We start from the raw sequence: 20,532 nt of genomic DNA, 5'->3' as shown, positions 1-20,532 counted from the left end.
GCAGCATTTTGTTGGTTTAGTTTTATGTACCAGGGATTCAACTCATGGATGCTTAACCAATGAGCTACATTCCCAGCCCCTTTGCTCTGTTTAAAAATTTTTAATATTTATTTTGAGGTAGGATCTCACTAAGTTGCTTAGGGCCTCACTAATTTAATGAGGCTTGGCTTTAAACTTGCAATCCTCCTGTCTCAGCCTCCCAAGGTACTGGGATGGGCCACTGTGCCCAGCTAGTTTGGGGAAGTTATAAATAAAGCTACTACATACATTGATGCACAGGCATGTGAACATAAGTTTTCATTTCTGTTGGGTAAATTTTTAGGGGTGGCATTGCTGAGTCTTAAGGTAACTGTGAGTATAACTTTATAGAAAATTATCAAATTTGTCTACTAAAACAACTGTACCATTTTTAAATTCTACCAGCAATGTATGAGAATTTCAGTTGCTCCACATCCTCACCAATACTTGACACTGTTATTTGTTATTTTTTTGTGTTTTAATTGAAGCCTGTCTAATAAATGAATAGTGGTATCTCCTTAAGGCTCCAGTTTGTGTTTTCCTAATGAGTAATGATGTTGAGCATATTTTCATGTCTTATTGGTCATTGGTAGGTCTTTGGTAAAGTGTTTGCTCAATTCTTTTTTCCCACTAAAAATTGATTATTTTTTTATTGAGTTTTTTGAGAGTTCTCTATATCGGATTCAGATTTATGTTTTGCAAATCTTTTTTTTCAATCTGTGCCTTGTCATTTCATTTTCTTCATAGCATCATCCCAAGAGCAGGAGTTGTTTTTCTAGTACTGGGGTGCTCTACCACTGAGTTTGTCCCCCAGCATTTTTTGTGGTTGTTCATTCTACATAGAAAATTATGTCATATGTAAAGAACAGTTTCATTACTTTCTTTCCAATCTATTTTTTTTCTTTTTAGTGTTGAATAGGAATGATAGGAGTGGGCATCTTTGCCATGAGATTCCTTTAGTATAGCTTTAGTAAGGCTCTTTCAGGAAGACTGCTGGGCAGCATCAGTGGGGGAGAGGATGCTCAGACCCCAAGACAGCTAAACAGACAGAGGAGCCTCTCTGATCATCACCTCCCATCCTTTTAATCACCAGCCCACCACTGCCATATCTGGTTCCCCTCCCACCTGAGACTCCTGTGCTTGGGCCTTATTCATCAGCCCTGTGGTCTACCTGTCTTCTACTCTCTACAGCTTCACTCCATCATTGAGTGTACCTGTCAGCCTTTTCCCTTCCTCTATCCTGTGGTTCTTCCAGCCCCAGATCAGCTATTGCCCTTCCTCCTCTGCTCAGAGTGAGGCCCTCCAAGTCCAGCATCACCAGTCTCAAGGGACTAAATGTGGTCTTCACCCTGGGATTCACCAGACAGGGCTCCTTTCCATTACCTGCAGCACCCATTTCAGGCACTGATCCCATGCTCCAACTTTTATGTCCTCCCCACTCTGTTTCCTGACTGCAACTCCTCCTGGAATCACTTGCTTGTTGGTTGGTGGCAAGGACTCTGGAGCCAGATCTCATAAGTCCAAATCACAGCTCTACAGCATAGACCTTGGATATGCTACCTAGCCACCTGGTCACTCAGTTCCCTATCTGTAAAACAGGGACGTGAGGATTAATCCATTTAAGACACATAAAACAGTGGCTGGGGCCAGAAAGTGCCCTATATGCTGCTATTACTATTACTACCATTCCTTCCTGTGATCATTTACACATGTTTGTGCCTCATCTTAAAAGTCAAGCAAATTCCATTTTTTAAGGTTCCAGGCCTCCACCTGGAACTTGTTGTACCCTCTGTGCCTTATTCCCTGAAAGAGTTAACTATGCAACCGATGTGATTCTGCAATCTGTATTTGGGGTAAAAATGGGAGTTCATAACCCACTTGAATCTAATGTATGAAATATGATATGTCAAGAGCTTTGTAATGTTTTGAACTATGCTCACTAGCCCCACCCTCCACTTCCTGGCCCACAGCAGACCAGCTCCTGCTCTTACTACCACAATGATGCTCTCATCAATGGCCAAAGCCAGCAGACATTCTTCAGACTTCTTTCTGAACTGTACACAGCCTCTGGAACCAGAAGAAGCTGGAATAGCATGTCTTAGCACTTAACTCACTGGGCTTCTCTCTGCATGAACCTGTGTGCTGTAGGCAGGATTGCCTACACTTTTCCCGTGATACCCTCTCTCTGCACTACCCTCCCCACAGTGCTAAGGGCCTTATAATGCAAATGCCCTCACCACCCTGAAAGTACAGGTGTGCTGTTTGCAATGTGTTTTCAATCCTCAGTGCAGTGACTGGACTTTGTTTTTTCACTACTGGGTATTGAATCCAGGGGCACTTTACCACTGAGCTACATCCCTAGTCTCTGCTATTTTTTTTTAAACAGGGTGTCACTAAGTTGCTAAAGATGGTCTTGAACTTGCCTTCCTCCTGCCTCAATCTCCTGAGTCACTGGGATTACAGGCTTGAACCACCATGCTCAGCTTGACTGAGGCATTTTTGATGCCCTACAATAATTCTGGCTGGGGATGCATCTGAGTGGTAGAGCATGTGCTTAGCATGTACAAGGCCTTGGGCTCTTCAAACTCCAGCACACAGAGAAATCTGAATAAATGAGTGAACCAACAAACAAAAGAATCAACATTTGAGAAATAAGACATAATGAACAGAGAATCCTGATGTCCTGATTCCCCCCCAAGATAAGGAGAAGCAGCAGGAAGTTGGCAGAAGATTGGGCAAAATGAATGGATAAAGAAATTGTGGTATATATACACATGGAGTGTTACTCAGCCATAAAGAAGAATGAAGTTGTGGCATTTTCTGGTAAATAGATGGAGCTGGAGAATATCATGCTAAGCAAAATAAACCAATTCCAAAAAAAAACAAAGGCTGAATGTTTTCTCTAATAGGCAAATGCTAATTCACAAAAGTGGGAGGCTAGGAAAGAAAAGAAGATCTCTGGATTAAGCATAGGAGAGAGAAGAGAAGGTGGGGGTATGGGGATAGAAAGGATAGAAGAATGAATCTAGCATTATTCCCCTATATGCATATTTGAGTACATGACCAGTGTGATTCTATATCATGTACAATCAGAAAAATGGGAAGTTATACTCCATTTATGTATGATTTGTCAAAATGCACTCTATTGTTATGTAAAACAAATTAGAACAAATACAAAATTTTTAAAATACAAAATAAAATAAATGCCACTTGATTTTGGCCCTGTGAAGTATGAGGGTGTTGAGGCACAAATTGGAGCAGTAGCCCTAGGAGCAGAGCCAGTGAGAGAGGCTGGTCTGGATGCTTCAAAGCTGCTGGACTCTATTCATGTCTGATAGGGTTCCATGTGAGAGAGGAAGGTATTCAAATTACTGCTTAGTTCTTTTACTAATTATCATTCTTTTAAGCATTTTTCTCTTATATACAATCAACATTTTCTATACTTTATACACACCTAATCAAAAATTCTATAAATTTAAAAATTCTATAATTTTTTAAATACTCCGACATTAATTTTTCTGGTTCTAGGGATTGAACCCAAGGGTGCTTTACCACCAAAACTGTGTCCCTAATACTTGTTATATTTTGAGATAAAGTCTCACTAAGTTGCTGAGGGTCTTGCTAAGTTACTGAGACTGGCCTTGAACTTGTGATCCTCCTGCCTCAGCCCCCCAAGTTACTGGGATTATGGGCATGCCCACTGCATTTGGCAGAATACTAGTTAACACCTTAAAGGAGGCAGAACCTCATAGAGCACAATGGTTCATATTGCTTTTTGGACATGGTGGGATATTCCATAACTGTCCTGATGTGGAATTCCAGTTCCTTCTCGTGGAGAACAGTATTGAATATCAAAATCTTCATGTGTGGGCCACGGGAGAGTTTGGGGTGGACAGAGGTGCTGCTGGGCCACTTCCCATTGTGACAGAATATTTGCTAGCTAAAGCTCATGAAGTTGAGGTAAGACTTAACCTGGTTTGGGAGGAGGGGGTGAGGCTGGTGGATGAAGTGGGGGGAAGGGGAAAGTAAAATAAGGGAGAAGAGAAGCCAATCAGTGTCCAGGGGAGGACTTGACCTTTGAGCTTGATCTTTACTGCTTTGTGTACTGAAGGCCTTCAGCCCAGATTTTCCTAGGCCATGTGATTTTTGTCTAGGAAAATATGACTGAGCCTCCCTGCTGCCATTGTTCTCCCAGATAGTAAAATGCAATGATGGCACATTTTTAGAAAAAAAAAATGAGAGGTGGGAAAGTGAAGTGGGAGCAGGGTGGTGACACTGTCTTTGGAGAAGTTGAGCAGCACAAGGAAGATCTTAAAAGATATCTGGAAGGTAGTGGTGGGAGGACAAGTGTGGCCAATGGAGACAGAGCAAGGATGCTCCAAAGGGAGGCACAAAGTGATGAGGAGCCCTGGGAAGGCAGGAGAGGTGGGTGCAGTATTGGCACTTGTCTGGGGAAAGCTGCTCACAAGTGGGGCAAGGGAGGCCACTGTTCCTAGGAACCCAGGAAGGCAGGAGGCCCTGGGTCACTCTTAGCTTCCCTCCCTTGGAGTCTTGCTCCAGGCCTGGGTTGAGCCCTGGCTTAGTTGAACAACTTAGGGTCTCTAGGAAATGGTCTTGCCCGGTCCAGTTGGTTCTGAGCTCCTCTTCCCATACCCATCTCCCTCCAGGACTAATTCCTTCAGGGGGACAACCCCTTTGGCCAGGATTGTGTCACAAACTGCTATATCACCATGTGTACACCACTGTGACCCAAGTGACTTACTAAACCAGAGGCTCAAGTGGTGGACCCTGGGGCTGGTGGGGTGGGGTGAAGCTGGGTCTTCTTACTTGGTCCCTTACCCAGCTCCAGGCCCCAACTCTCACTGTACCTTTCCTTTAGGGTTTTCTCCAGGGAACTCTGGGAGCCTCTGGGAACTTTTCCTTGTCTAAGTTCTTGCCTCAAGAATGGGGTAGAGGGGAACAGCAGCCAGGATGAGGCTCCTGGATAAGAGCCCTGGGCTCCGTGCTTTCCAAGCTGAGGGGTGAGAATGGGGTCAGGGAGACCAGATCAACATGGGTAGTGACCCCTGACATTTGGCCTATCACTCCCCAGGTATATGTCTGAAGCTGTCTGGCTGCAGATGGAGGAAGGGACCAAGCGGGATCCCGGGCAGGCTCTGTGCTCACCAAGATACTCCTCCCCACACCATCCCACAGACCTCCCTGGGCTTAGGTCTCCAACTATGCATTTCTACATACATGAGCAGAGCCCCCCAGGGAGTGATGAGGCTGCAGCTTTCCAGGAGGTGAGGAGTAGCGAGCATGCATTGGGAGAGGGGTGTCTGTGGGTTGTACATGTGTTGGAGGAAGCCCCCAAAAGTCATCTTGTCCCTAAAACTGAAACATATGAAGCTTAAGGAGTGCAATTATGGACCTGGAGGGTGCAGGGTCCAGGTCACAGAGCTTCAGAGGACATCCCAGGTGTCCCTGGATAGACAAAGAGAAAAGACTGCACCACTCACTTGCTGATTGGCCTTGGGCCAGTCCTTTAACTTTCTGTGTCTCAGTTTTCTCCACTATTAATAAGAACTGAGACTAGACCAGTAGTGTATAAAGTTTTAAAGGAGATTCTTTTTATGGAAATTTTTACTTGAATTCCCATGTGAAACATACAGAGTGGAATATTAGGAGAGCAGTGAGGTCAATAACCCATAGTGGACCCCCTCAAGGGACCTTGCAGTGACTTGTGGTTCCAGCCCTCTCCTTTGTCCTGCCTCCAGGAGTCCAGAGACTTGACTGTGAGTACAGGGTGGAGGTTAGGGAGAGCCCCCATGTACTGACTCTGTGTTTAGCTTCTCATCAGCCCAATGCTGTAGTGAGAGGCCCTAAGGGGAGGCTCGGCCTCCCATTCACCCCATCACACACAGTGATGCCAGGACGTGCACCTGAACTTCATCTCCTGAGCCCCACATGGAGGCTTCTTTTACCTGAGTCCTCACTCATTCCCCTCTTGGAAGTGCCAAAACCCCCAGTCCTGTTATATACTCATAAATGTTTTTTTTTTCTGCTTCCTACATCTTTTCTCCTTGTCTGTTCTAGGGTCAGAGAAGTGTGTTTTCTGGGGGTGTGGGGGAGGCTCTGAGGAGCTGGGACAGAGCTCTCCTGAAGGGAAGAGAGTCGCCCTCTGGAGACCCAAGCTCAGGAACCAACACTTTGGATCTTTGACCTTGGGCAAGGCACTTGTCATTTCTCTCATCCTTAAAATGTGGCAACAGTAATAATCATAGACCTGACCTGGCTGGCTTCCAGGCAAGGGCTGGAGATGAGAAGAGAGAAAACCCACCAGCCTGGATAATACCAAGTGTACCTTAAGGGAACTTATTATTAGTTATTGGCTAGCATATTATTCAGAAATTACAAAGTTTCAGTTAGACATGAGTAAAATTCCAGAGATGTAATGAACAATATGGTAGCTGCAGTTAATTTGCTGCATACTTGAAAACTGACAATAGAGTTGAGTGCAGGGGTGCCCATCCATAACCCCAGCTACTCAGGAGGCTGAGGCAAGAGGATCACAAGTTGAGAATCAGCAGCTTAAAGAAAATTGTTTTGTGTCTCAAAATGAAAACAACCCCAAAAGTCCTGGGAATGTCAATGGTAAGGCAGCCCTGAATTCAATCCTCAGCAGTAGAAAAGAAAAGGGAAATTGACAATAGGCTTTGTGGGTTTTCTGTTTGTTTGATGGAGTCCCAGTATGTTGGCCAGGCCAGTCTCGAACTCCTGAGCTCAAGCAATCCTCCTATATCAATGTGCTGAGTGCTGGAAGGCAGGTGTGCACCACTGGACTGGCTACAAAAGAGACTGCAAACCACATTTGGTGGCACATGACTAATTCCAGCAATTCAGGAAACTGAGGTAGGAGGATCACAAGTTTTAAGACAGCCTCGGCAATTTAGCAAGACTCTATCCCAAAATAAAAAGGGCCAGTATAAAGCTCAATGGTAGAATGTCCCTGGACTCAACCCCCAGTACTGAGGGAAAAAAAATTCTCATTACAAGAAAAATGAGAGTAATAGGTATGTTAATTTGCTTGAATCAACACAAGTATACATATGAATATCACACTGTACTCCATAACTAAAGTTTTTGTCAATTTAGAATTTTTTTTTCTTTTGGCATTATGGGAAATAGAACCCATAGCCTGGCACATGCAAGGCAAGAGCTGTACCACTGAGATACCTATCTAAGATGCCCAGCCCTCATTATATAAAAATGTGGATGTGTAACCGATGTGATTCTGCAATCTGTATTTGGGGTAAAAATGGGAGTTTATAACCCACTTGAATCTAATGTATGAAATATGATATGTCAAGAGCTTTGTAATGTTTTGAACAACCAATAAAAAAAATTAACCAACTAAAAAAAAATAAGATGCCCAGCCCTAAATTTCTTTAAAAATGAACTCCTATGTTTCTTTTCACTGTTTTATAGAAATGATTAATGTCTCACAAAAAAATCACCCTTCTAAAGAGTACAATTCAGTTAGACTGTGTGCATGTATGACTATGTAACAAATCCCACTATTATGTATAACAATGCATCAATGAAAAATAGGGGGAAAACTATGATTAAAAGTCAGAATATCACCAAAACCACATTCCAGAACACTTGCATTATCCCATTCGAAGTCACTTCCCATTCTCCCCTCTTTCCAGGTACTTGCAACTATTACTTTACTGTATTTTTCCATTCTGTATATTTTCAAGTCTATGGAATAAAGTTATGAGGTCTTTTATATATGTGGCTTCTTCAAGATTCATCTGCATCAAAACATGTATCAGTATTTCTTTTTATGGTAGATTTATATTCCATTATATAGATAGATTTGGATATTTAGATTTCTGCTTTGGGGCTAACATGAATAATGGTGTTAAGATAATTCATATACAAGTTTTGTGTGTCTGGGGGCTGAGGGTGAAGCTCAGTTGTAGAGCAAGTGCTCAGCAAGCATGAGCTCTGGGTAAAATCCCCAGCACCAACAAGAAGTTTCTCTGTGCCTAGGGTGTAGCTCAGTAGTAGAGTGCTTGCTTGCTTAGAAGAGGCCCTCGGTTCCCAGCAACACATTTAAAAAAATAAGAAAATGTTTTCTGTATTTGGTTCTATTTAAAATTTCAATCCACCCAGGATGTACTGTGGAACAGGATCTATTGACTTTCCTTCCAAACAGAACTATTCCGGTTGTTTATCTTAACCCTTAATAATAATAATTCCACTGAACAAATTTAGACTGGTGTTTTAATCCTGATTGGTATGCACCATGCTTTTCTAATTTGGTTCCTTTTGCAGTACTGAGGATGGACCCCAGGGTCTTAGGCATGCTAGGCAAGTGTTTTACCACTGAGCTACATCCCCAGCCCTAAGCCTTTCAATCTGAAGACTCACACTTTTCATTCTGGAAAATTTACCTTGTTATTTTCTTCAGTTTTCCTCCCATCATCTCCTGATACACCCATGAGATAGAAGATAGAACTGTAAACTCTTCTTTAAAGTGAAAGAAGAAATGACACTTGACATGTAATCTGAATACAGAACCCTAAATTTTCATATTCGACCTCAAGTCTTTTAGAGTTGTCTTGTATAAGTGTAACTCAGTATTCATCTTTACAATAAAAAATAGCGATAGTCATTAATAGTGTTCAACTTGAGTGAGGTATGATGACCCATACCCATAATCCCAGCTACTCAAGAGGTTGAGGCAGAAGCATTCCAAGTTTGAGACCAGCCTGGGAAAGACCATGGCTCCAAAAAATAAAAAAGGCTGGGGAATGCAGCTCAGTGGTGAAGTGCTTGTCTACCATGAACCAGGTCAGTTCAATCCCAAGACCACTAGAAGTGGGGTGGGGGGAGCACTCAACTTGGTTTTCAAGGGAGTAATTTTCTTTTTATGTTCTTTTCATCAATTTATGCAGTGCTGGCTAAAATTATGAAACTGCAATAAGTTTCTCATGAGTAAAATCAACTGAAAGGAGTGTGACAGTTATGGTAGAGCCAGCATTTAGCATCCCATGAAACTCAATTCTGGCTAATGCTATAGAAGTCAGTTAAGGGAGTACCTACTGTGCCTGCTGCCCTGCACTGATTCCTATTCTGATTGCTGTATTAATCCTGGTGACACAGGTTCATTGTCTCTTTTTCCAGATTGATAAGATTATGAGCTCACCTCTCCTTAGGTACTTGCTGAGGGCAAGGGGCTATAATGGGCTGTAGCTGTTGCTCTGCCCTGAATTACTTTCAGTGGGAGTGGTGATGTTTGGCAGGTATTACAGGGTTGGGGCAAATGTTCTGTCTCTTGTTCTTATAATTTTTATTTGAAAGCAACTGTCCTCTTTGCCAATATGTGGCACAGGTTGAGATTTTCCAACGATTCAGGCTTTTAATATGGGTCTCCCCTTTCATCCACTCTAGGAAATAAGCTTCTTCTGTATTCCCCCATCCTACACTGATTTTCCTTCTGCCCCTCTGGACCTTTCTTTATTTTTTGTCTTGTGGAAGCTTCTGAGTTTCTCATGCACTCTCCTCGTTTTTGAGCATGAAGATACATGTGCTTTAAATATATTTTTCATAATTTCTATGAAGTGGGGAGGAAGATCAGGTTCCTTCTTAAACCTGGAACTCTTACGGATTTCTGACAAACATTCTTTACTATGTGAAGGTGACTGAAGGACATGTCCTTTGAATCCTAGTTGTTGTTAATATTTTCCTGGGTACTAAGTTACATCCCCAGCAATTTTAATTTTTTATTTTGAGACAGTGTCTTGCTAAGTTGCTGAGTCTGGCCTCAGACTTATAATCCTCCTGTCTCACCGTCCCAAGTTGCTGGGATTACAGGTGTGCCCCACAGTGCCTGGCTACTTCTAGTTTTCAAAAAGATTTAAACTCAAGAGGGAAGCTGAGTCTTATTAAAGGCTTTTCAAGACTTAGAAAGATGCCATGATTTTTCTCCTTTAGCCTAACTAAAACAATAAATTACACTGTACATCACTAAATGGGTGTTCTGTAAGAATTCCTACTTCCTCAGGTCACGCTAGAGTTTTACTACATGACATATTCATATTTGGAAATGTTGTATTTATAAAAGCTGATCAAAATTTGTGGGCAAAAGCTATTTTTTCAGGTTTAAATATTATGGTTATGCCAACATTTTTTGTTTGTTTATTTAGAAAACTCATTTAATTCTAGGCCATTCTTTTAAAGATTTGCTGCCAGACATAGTGGCACAAGATTGTGATCCCAGTAATTCAGGAGGCTGAGGCAGGAGGATTTTTTCAGTTCAAGGCCAAACTCAGTAACTTGGCGAGACACTGTTTCAAAATAAAAAATAAAAAAAGGTGGGAATATAGCTCAGTGGTAAAACACACCTGGATTCAATTCTCAGTACCTAAATAAATAAATGCTTTATTAGCCCTCTACTTTTTGTGCCTTTTGTTTATCATACAATTATATCGAATCATTTTTCAGATTCTGTTTTAATTTTATATAGACATCTCTCAATATCAAAATCCAAATCAAGGGCTGGGGTTGGGGCTCAGCAGTAGCATACTTGATTGGCATGTGTGAAGCACTGGGTTTCATCCTCAGCACTATATATAAAAAAACAAACTAAAGGTCTATCAACAACTAAAAAAATTTTAAATCAAGCTTATTTATTTCATGACGCTGGGGATTAAACCCAGGGTCTAACACATGCCAGGCACTTCTTCTACCACCTAGCTACAGTTCTAGCCCTAAAATATATTCTTAAACAGTTGCATGATTTACATCATTTTTTGAATGTGCAAAAATTTATGCTTTAATAGAAACTTATTGTTTTGTTTCCAGTTTTTAACATAAGTTTATATTAGGGAATTACTAATATAATACAAGCAATAATCTTATATAAACATTAGTACTCTTTTATATCTAGGATAAATTTCAAGCAGGGGAATAAATCAAAGACTGCTAACTGCCTTCTAAAAATGTTTATGCCAATTTGCTGCCCAATGTAAATTTTGACAAGAGAAGGCTTTTTTAAGACACAATATAAAAACTATAAGCTCTAAAGCAAAAGAAAAATATACTTTACTATGTAAGAAATGAAAATTTCTGTGAAGCAAAACCACAAATAATTTGGGGTACTGAAGACTTTTACCGTTTGGAGGCACAATCCTCATGACATTTACAATTAGTAATTAATTTAACATGTTTACAACTAAAATGATTCTGTGGTTCATGAAGGCAGAAATCAGTATATCCTTCCAGATGTAGTGGTGCTCCCAACTACTTGGGAGGCTGAGGCAGGAAAATTGCAAGTTTGAGGCCAGACTTGGCAACTTAGCAAGACTATGTTTCAAAATAAAAATGAAAAGGACTGGGTTGAGTACACCTGGGTTCAGTACCCAGTATTGGCGGATGGGAAGTGGTGTGAAATCAGTGCATCCCGTCTTCGCTACACTCTTAAGAACCAGTATAGTGGCTGGTACACAGGACCTTCTTATATATTAAATAAATGAAATAGGAATAATCTAACATGAATAATAATATAATAGGAAAACAATAATAATCTACTATGAAAACACACATAGGAAAACCAGGCACAAACAAAAAAAATGTCCAACATGTAAAAAGATGTCCAAATTTAAAAATGCCAAATTAAAACTCTCATATAATCCATAAGACTGGCAAAGCTGACTGGTTTAACTCTTGGAAGGTAATTTATCAATTCTCTTAAAATTTTAAGTGTGAATATTTTTTCACCAGCAGTTCTAATACCAGGAATTTAACTTACAGGAAAAAATGTGTAAGTATCAATAATTTCATTGCATTTTTATAGACAAAATAATTGGAAATCAGTGTTAAGTGTCCATCATGCAATAAATAATTCATAAAATAATTTGTGAGTTCCACATCACAGAGCAATATAAAGGTTCTCAAGAGGTTAAAGGGAAAGCCAGGTGTGGGAGGGAAAAAATAGGACTCTTCTAAGAGAAGTTAATGGACATCAAGTGAGGGCCAGAGGTTGGGGAGAATAAAGGAAGAGTGCATACCAGAAAGGCAGACTGAAAGCTGTCCATCGTCCACTGGAGATGCTTGGGGATTGTTCTTCCCACCTCCCAGATGATTTTCTAGTTTGAGTTCACTGCACACCAGGGGAGCTTCCAGTGGACTTTTACAGTAAGGGTGGTCCAGCAACTTAGAACTAAGAATGTTCTGCTTGAAAGATCTATCCTCCTCCATCTGGTAGGAGTTCTCATTGTGAACATTCTCTTCAGACACAGGCCCATCTACACTACTCACAGATTTATCTGCTCCAGTCACTGATAGCTTTACTCTGTCATCACTGACAGTGCTTGTCCGATTTTCCTGATCCAGAGTCATAATTTCTTTTTCAGTTTCTGAAGTGAACGTTTTACTAGAATGATGTTCTGACAAGGGCATGTCATGAATCAGCTCCGTACACTCCCACTTTGGAGAGGAACAAGGTGATTGGTCCCAAGTGTATGTGGCACTGCCATTCTGTTGGTCAGGGAATGCTTCATCTAAATTAAGCTCCTTGTCTGGGAAAGGACTTCCTTTAGGGTGATCATCAGGCATATGAGAGTTCTTTCCCTTCACTACAACATTGCTGTCCATATCTGGGAAGTATGGCTGATGCTGACAAGAAGGATCTTTAGGTTCTGGGGAAGGAAATGGGCTACAACTGCCATCCTCCATATTATCCTTAAGGGTCTCTTGGTGGTTCCCAGTGACCTTCTGTACTAGCTTTGCTGGGCTTTCCTTGGTTTGCAAACTTTGCTTTTCGTTCTGAAGTGCTGGGATCTGAGAATCCTAGACTGAAATCTAATCATGGATAATTTCTCATACATCATCAGAGGAAACATTTATATTCTTCAATGTTGGTTAAGCTGGAACTTTTTTGGAATAGGGTCCCCCACTCCTGTGGTGTTCTAGTCCTTGGGAGCAGCCATAACAAAAGCATTTTCTCTTATGATTGCTCAAGGTGACTACAATCTTGCCACTCTCACTAGGACCTTGGCTTTCCCCAGTGAACTTCATGGGAAACTCAGAAGCCTGTGGCACTGTCCTAGGTCTATGACCTTTGGTCTGACCTAATGCACTACTTGCTGGCAAGCCAGCAACTGCCTTCAAGAGACTCTTCACAATATTAATGGTCCAACTCCTTTGCCGATGATAGCAAGTTCTCTGCTTGGAATTTCAGGAGACTCCTTGAGAAAGAAATGAAGTACTTAGTGTCCTTTCTTTCCACTTTAGAAAACTAGGATTTTGAGTAGCCACACTAGATTTGGTCTTCACAAAAGGATTCATCCTGAATCCATAATTTCTGGATTTCAGGAGCCTTCTTTGTACACTGGAAGTGACTCAATTGTCTATTCCAAGTAAATGGCCTTCCCAACTTAGCATTCAGAATGCATAAATGTTGATGAAAGTAGAATTTCTTAAAGCCTCCAAACCCAGTATTCCATTTCTCATAAAAGGCTAAGTGGATTCCTTTTATCCACAGAATTTTCCTGTATTTTCATTTTTCTGATGCATAATGAGATGTGGATATAGCTACAAAGAAGAAAATATAAAGAAATATTGCATATCAATCTAAAAGTAAGGTCATGAAGGCATTCACAGAAATGAAGGCAAAAAATGAAAAAAGAGCATATATACTTCAATTTAGAACAATTAAATAATGAAATTCTACCCTGATCAAGGTTTTAATCACAATGGGAAGTAGGAAAGAGAGAAGACATGAGCAGTCTAACAAGACCCCACTTGCCATACACATGCCTTGGGTAGAATTAAGTTTCAAAAATCATTTCTCAGGATGGATTCTATTTCTGAAGAAGTGCACAGGCCAGGGCATCAGAAGAGACTTTCTAAGTGTTGGCTCTGTTTCTCATTAACTAAGTAACATTAAAAAAAGTCATCTACATTTTGTTTTCTCATTTATAAAATGAAGAACACAGAAGGGAAAGGGAACCAAATACCACTTAAGACTAATTCCATTTCTTTCTTATTTGTTTTTCTGTCATATTGGGGATTAACCCAAGGTCTCACATGGAAATTGGATTTTTTAAAAGGAGTGGGGGACCCTATTTCCAGCATGGAAATTGGATTTTTTAAAAGGCCAGGTATGTGCTTCACCAGTGAGCTACATGCTCAGGTCCCATATCTACTTATTTAGAATTTGCCCATAGCAAAACGACTTGTTTTCTATACCAATATTTTTAAAGGGCAGGTACTTTGCTCTGCAGAGTCATCCACAGGTAGATACTCCCTCAATGCATGATATCAGTATCTCAAGAGAGAGAACAGGTTGCTCCTTGCCAGTCAAAGACTCTCTGAGTGACTGTGCAGGAAAAGGATTCCATCAGGTGCTCTCACCCAGTTATTCTGGTTCTCAAGTGAATATAAGGAACAAGAATCAACACAAACATACACACATAAACTTCAGAAACACGATGATAAGAGATGGGAGATGGGAATGAATGGCAATTAAAAGCAAACACGATTTACCTTCAAGTTAGTAATATCTAATATTACTGAAGGTTTTAGGCACCAGCCACTACAGGTCAGTGAAAGAAATACAAGACTATGAATAGGAACCAATATTCTAATTTCAGCTTGCTGACAACTTATTAATAGTTTTCCCAGCCTTGGGGTGTGGGGGGGTAGGGAAGTATTTCTTTACTGTGCATCAGTTTTCTGTCAGAACAAAAATAGAAGGATGGACATATGTACTTCACTTCTTGTTGAAAATCCCACTGAGATGACAAATTGCTAATTTTTTTTCCTCACCCAGAGCTCAGGATCAAACCCAGAGCCTTATCTAGGACCTCATGCATGCTGGGAAAGTGTTCTACCACAGAGCTACATCCCCAGCATGGAAATTGGATTTTTTAAAAGGCAAAGCCCCTCAAGGGCAAAGACAATGAAAGAGGTGATAACAACAATAAAACTTTGAAAGGACTAAGCAGATGAATGAGTTAACAGCAGAATCAGCAGGCCAAAAGAGATGAAATCTAAGCCAATGGTAGGGGAAACCAAGAGGCAAGCTTAAAATTAGAAGCAACAAATATGAAAATCAGGAGTATGGGTGGAGCTGAAAAAGGAATAACTAGTTGAAAATCTACAAAGTAGGTGGGAATCTGGGTCTAAGGCAGGAGGATCATGAATTTGAGGTCAACCTCAGCAGTTTAACAAGACCCTGCCTCAAAATGTAAAAAAAAAAAAAAAAAAAAAGGCAAGGGGGTTGTTGGAGATGTAACTTAGTGATAGAGTGACCCTGGTTCAGTACCCCCACCCCCACCCAAAAAGCAACAGCACTCGGACCCCCAGATCTCTTTCCCCTACCCTCACAAATAACCAAAGTTTCATTTTCTGGGAGGATAACAAGGATAGTCAGGTAAACCATGTTTAGCGGAGAGTTAAGCTACTAAATAAGTTTACACAGTGAACTCCACCCCCTTTCCCATTTGGCTTCCAGAACACTGGCAGCCAAGTATATACCCCTCAGAAGGAAACCAGTACATGGGGGGGGGGGAATATATAACATAATACCTCAACAAAAAGGCCTGAACAATTACTGTACTGTGTACCCTAAAGGTTAAGAAAGAGACTCCAGGTCCCTCCTCATTCTACTGCTCCTACCTTACCCAAGACTTAAGTTTATTATTCAGAAAGAGTAAAACAGAAGATCTGCAGACAGGGATTCCAGGCACAGTTTGAAGATGGAATTATACAGTGAATATGAGATTTCCAACATTTGTTCCCTCTGTTTCCCAGAATCCAGGCAGTCTTGTCTTATCCATCCAAACAGAAGATTGAAAGTCTATTTTCTGGACAATTTGGTTAGTTCACAAGAACATCCATAAAGAGATATTTCCCACAAAATGACCCTATATTGCTGGCAGTACACCCCAAAGGAGATGTCCCACCATGTATTCAGAATTTCCAAGTAGCTTGTTAGTGTGGCCATTCTTTTTTTTGTTTTGTTTTATTTTTTGTTTTTTGGTAACAGGAATTGAATCCATGGGCACTAAACAACTGAGCCACACCTCTAGCCCATTTTTTATATTTTATTTTGAGATAGGGTCTCGCTAAGTTGCTTAGGGCCACTAAATTGCTGAGGCTGACTTTGAATTTGTGATTCTCCTGCCTCAGCCTCCTGAATGCTGGGATTAAAAGCATTTGCCACCAAGCCTAGCCTAAGTGGTTAGTCTTAAAAATGACCTTAACAACCAAAAATCACCAGATTCCTAGGGATAAAAAGCAGACTAAAACAAATAGATAAAACAAAAACTATGTATAATAAAAATTTTAAAACTAACCACAATGGACAGGAAGGGGAGCTAATGTTTAATATGAACAGAATTTTGATTTGGGAAGATGAAAAGGCTCTGGAGACGGATGGTGGTGAGGCTGCAAAATAACATGAATGTACTTAATGCCACTAAGCTGTCCACATAAAAATGGTTAAAATGGTAAATTATGTATATTTTACCACAATAAAATAAAAGGATACTTGGGTCATGTATGAGGCCTGGGTTCAATCCCCAGTGCTGTGAAAAAAGAGATGTAAAATAAAATCTTAATTATATGTACAAATAAAGATGTTATTGTTTTTAAAAAGAACAATAAAAAATGGCATATAAAGCCTAACAGACAAGTGCAGTGGAACACACCTATAATTCCAGTGACTCAGAAGGCTAAGGCAGGAGGATTACAAATTTCAGGCCAGCCTCAGAAATTTAGTGAGATCCTAAGGAACTAGCAAGACCTTGTCTCAAAGAGAGAGAGAGAGAGAGAGAGAGAGAGAGAGAGAGAGAGAGAGAGAATTGGAGGTATATCTCTGTGATTCATGGGTTCAATCCCCAGTATCACAAAACAAGGAAAGAAAGAAAGCTTAACAGAATCAAAAGAAAACTGATGAATAAGCCATTATTGCAACATCCATCATGGATTTAGAGCTATAGTATTCCTAATACATAAAAAGATCTTATTGAGGAATAAAGGAAAGATGTTGGCCTACTGGAAGATGAAAGAAAGACCTAAGAAGACAATTCACAAATAAATCTTCTAAATTGTCCTTAAACATAAGAAAAGGTGTTCAGCTTCAGTCATAAGGTTGGGCATGGTGGCAAACACCTGTAATTCCAGTGATTTGGATACAGAAGGACTGCAAGTTCAAAGCCAGCCTCAGCAACATAGTGAGGCCCTAAGCAACTTGGTGAGACCTTGTCTCAAAATAAAAAATAAAAAAGGCAGGGAATGAGTTCAGTGGTCAAGTACAACTGGGTTCAATTCCCTGGTAACAAAAATAAAAAAGGCAAAAAACAACCTCACTCATAAGAAAATTGGCAAAGGTCAGGCCATGTAACTCAGTGGTAGAATGCTTGTCTAGCATGTGTGAAGTCCCAGGTTCAATCCCAGAATTAAAAAAAAAAAAAAAAAGACTGAGAAACAGACAGACATATTCTGCTATTCCGTGGGTGGGGAGAAAAGACATTTTCTTTCTTTGTTTCCTTCTTTCTTTTTTCAGTTGTAGATGTACACAATACCTTTTTTAAAATTTATTTTTATGTGGTACTGAGGCTCGAACCCAGTGCCTCACATGTGCTAGGCAAGCGCTCAACCAGTGAGTCACAACCCCTGCCCAAGAAAAGGCATTTTCATATTTTGCTGGTGGGTTTACAAATGGATACAATCCTTTTGGAGAAAAATTATTTGTTAATATTTAATAAAAGTACAAAAGTATTTACCTTTACATGCAGCATCCCCATTTTAAGGAGTTTACTCTAAAGACATACCTGCAATAAGAAAAATACATATGTACAAGACTATTCACTTCAAGAATGTTTCTAATAGCAAAATATTGGAAACAACCTAAATGTACATACACAGGAGCGTGCTTGAATAAACTATGGCTTATTCACACAATGAATGAAGCTGTAAAAAAAAAAAAAATAAGTATTCAGCCAGTTGTGATGGCACAAGCTATAATCCCAGCAATTTGGGAGGCTGATGTAGGAGGATGGCCAGTTCAAGGCCAGCCTGGGCAATTCAATGAGGTCCTCTGCTAAAATAAAATTAAAAGGGTTGGGAATGTAGCTGAGTGGTAAAACGTCCAGGGGCTCAATCCCTAGTACGGGTGTCAGGGAGATTTTCACTATATGAACAAACATGGGATGACTTCCAGAACATATTGTTAAGTGAATAAAATTAAGTTCAAATGAGTAAGAATAATATACCAATGTATGAAAGGTGGGAACCAGGAGAAAAGAATGGAGGAATTGGGAAAGAGTATAAAAGGAGAGGAAAAGTACTTATCTGAATACATGTTTTTTTTGTAAAGTTTTGCCTTTTTAGAACCATGTTAATGCTTCGAATACTTAAACAAACCTAACTGTATTTCAAATGAATAGCATAACCTTACTGAAGAAAATAATTAGCTAAAGAAACTTTGGAAAATAATATTTTGGCTGTATGCTCTAGAACTAAAGACAAAACGACTGTGAACAATCGTTGTACACTAGTTCTAGTTGGCAAACTTGCTTTTCCACAGAGATATATATTTATATACATGTATATTTATTTGTATTTATTTATTTGTTTGTTTGTTTGTTTTCTAAGGCAGTGGTGTGAGAAAGTTCTTGGGATCAAACCCAGGGTCTCATGCATTCTAGGCATCCACTCTATCACTGTGCTACATTAACAGTCCTAAAACCATCCCTATTCTAAAATTGAGTGAGTAAGTAAATATGTTGTGCATAATTAGACTAGGGTTTTCACTGCTGGAGAAAGAAAAACTACTGAAATAATAATGACTTTGAAAGAAACAAAGTGAGAATGAACCTATGGTGCTACACTGAAATTGGAGGTATCAGAATGAATACATAGTATTTAGTATACATACAAATATAAAAGTGTACGTGTGTGTGTGTGTGTGTGTGTGTGTGTGTGTGTGTGTATTAGAATACTTGAGAGAAAGAAACGGGGCAGAGAAAACACAAGATATCCTGGAATATCATTAGGGTGCTAGAAAGGTACAAACATTAAAAAATTAAGAATGACGTGTCAAAAAGACACAGAAATCAACTTGAAGAGACTCACAATGGCCAAGAAAACTTTTGAGCAACCAAATGCATAATGACACTGATGGGTTATAATCCAATAATAAATTAAATTGAGTTTATAGTGATACAAAAAAACTTGACTCAATAAATAAATAGGGAAAAGGGGTAGCTCTTCCTTATGCAGAATTTCAAAAAAGTACAGAAGGAATGATGGAAATCTACAACCCCTCTAATAAGTAAGAGACTCAGGCAAGAATAATCAATAAATACTAAAATTAGAGAGTTAAATTACAATAAGAAAAAAGACATTTATAGCACTATATCACTCTTGTGGTATTCTGGTCAAACATGTGTAACCTGAATTTACTCATGAGAAACAACAAGACACTGACTGGCCAAAACTCTTTAAAGGTGTCAATCAAGGTCAAAGACATTAGAAACTATAGAGATTAAAAGACTAAGACTAAGGTTACATGGCAATGAAATGTGTAATCCCAGACTGAGTTCTAATCTAGAAATGGAAATTAATAGGACCAGACAAAATTTAAATAAAACTTGTAGACCAATTAACAGTATTATTCTAAAGACAATTTCATGATATGTCAAGATCATTGTACTGTCATATGTAGCTAATTAAAACAAAAAAAGAAATGATATTGTACGATCATGAAAAAAGACAATTTCATAGTTTTGATCATGTGCTGGTTACATTATACTACAGAAAACTTAGGTGAGGTGTATGTGAAAATTTTGTCATGTTTTGCAAATTTTAAACACTCACGCACATATACTTGAGGTACAAGTATTGAACCCAGGGATGCTCTATCACCATGCTATGTTCCCATAACGTACCTCCTGTTACGGTAAAACTGGGATTGAACTCAGGACCTTGTGCATGCTAGGCAAGTACTCTACCACTGAGCTACACCCCCAACCCCTAGCCATTTTTATTTCTTATGTTGAGATAAGGTCTCCCTAAATTACCAAGGCTGGCCTTGAACTTGAGATTCTCCTACCTCAGCATCCTGAGTTGTTGGAATTATAGACATGTGCCAAAATGACCTTCATTGCAACTGTTATTGAAAGTCTGAAGTTATTTCAAAATCCCAAGTTTTTTAAAAAGCAAACAGTTAAAATTGAGGAAATCTTCCAGAAAGTACCAAAAGACAATAAACTGAAATTAACATGGAAGAAAATGAATGGATTAGGTCAGTAGGTCAAATATCCGAATAAGGCTGGGCACAGTGATGCAGACCTGTAATCCCAGTGGCTCAGTAGACTGAGACAGGAGGATTGTGAGTTCAGAGCCAGTCTCAGCAACGTAGCCAGGCACTAAGCAACTCAGTGAGCCCCTTTAAATAAAATGTACACAAAGGGCTGGGCATGTAGCTTAGTGGTTGAGCATCCCTGGGTT

At 39.8% G+C, this 20,532-nt stretch overlaps 1 pseudogene; it reads right to left on the bottom strand.

The window, feature by feature from the left end:
* The window catches only part of LOC143407819 (sentrin-specific protease 5-like), a 70,949-nt pseudogene that overhangs the window by 1,886 nt on the left and 48,531 nt on the right, over positions 1–20,532 (bottom strand).

Source organism: Callospermophilus lateralis, chromosome 10 (assembly GCF_048772815.1).
Source record: "Callospermophilus lateralis isolate mCalLat2 chromosome 10, mCalLat2.hap1, whole genome shotgun sequence".
In the NCBI taxonomy this organism is placed as follows: domain Eukaryota; kingdom Metazoa; phylum Chordata; class Mammalia; order Rodentia; family Sciuridae; genus Callospermophilus; species Callospermophilus lateralis.
Note: the sequence above shows the minus strand (reverse complement) of the source record. Positions and strands in the feature narration are given on the sequence as shown.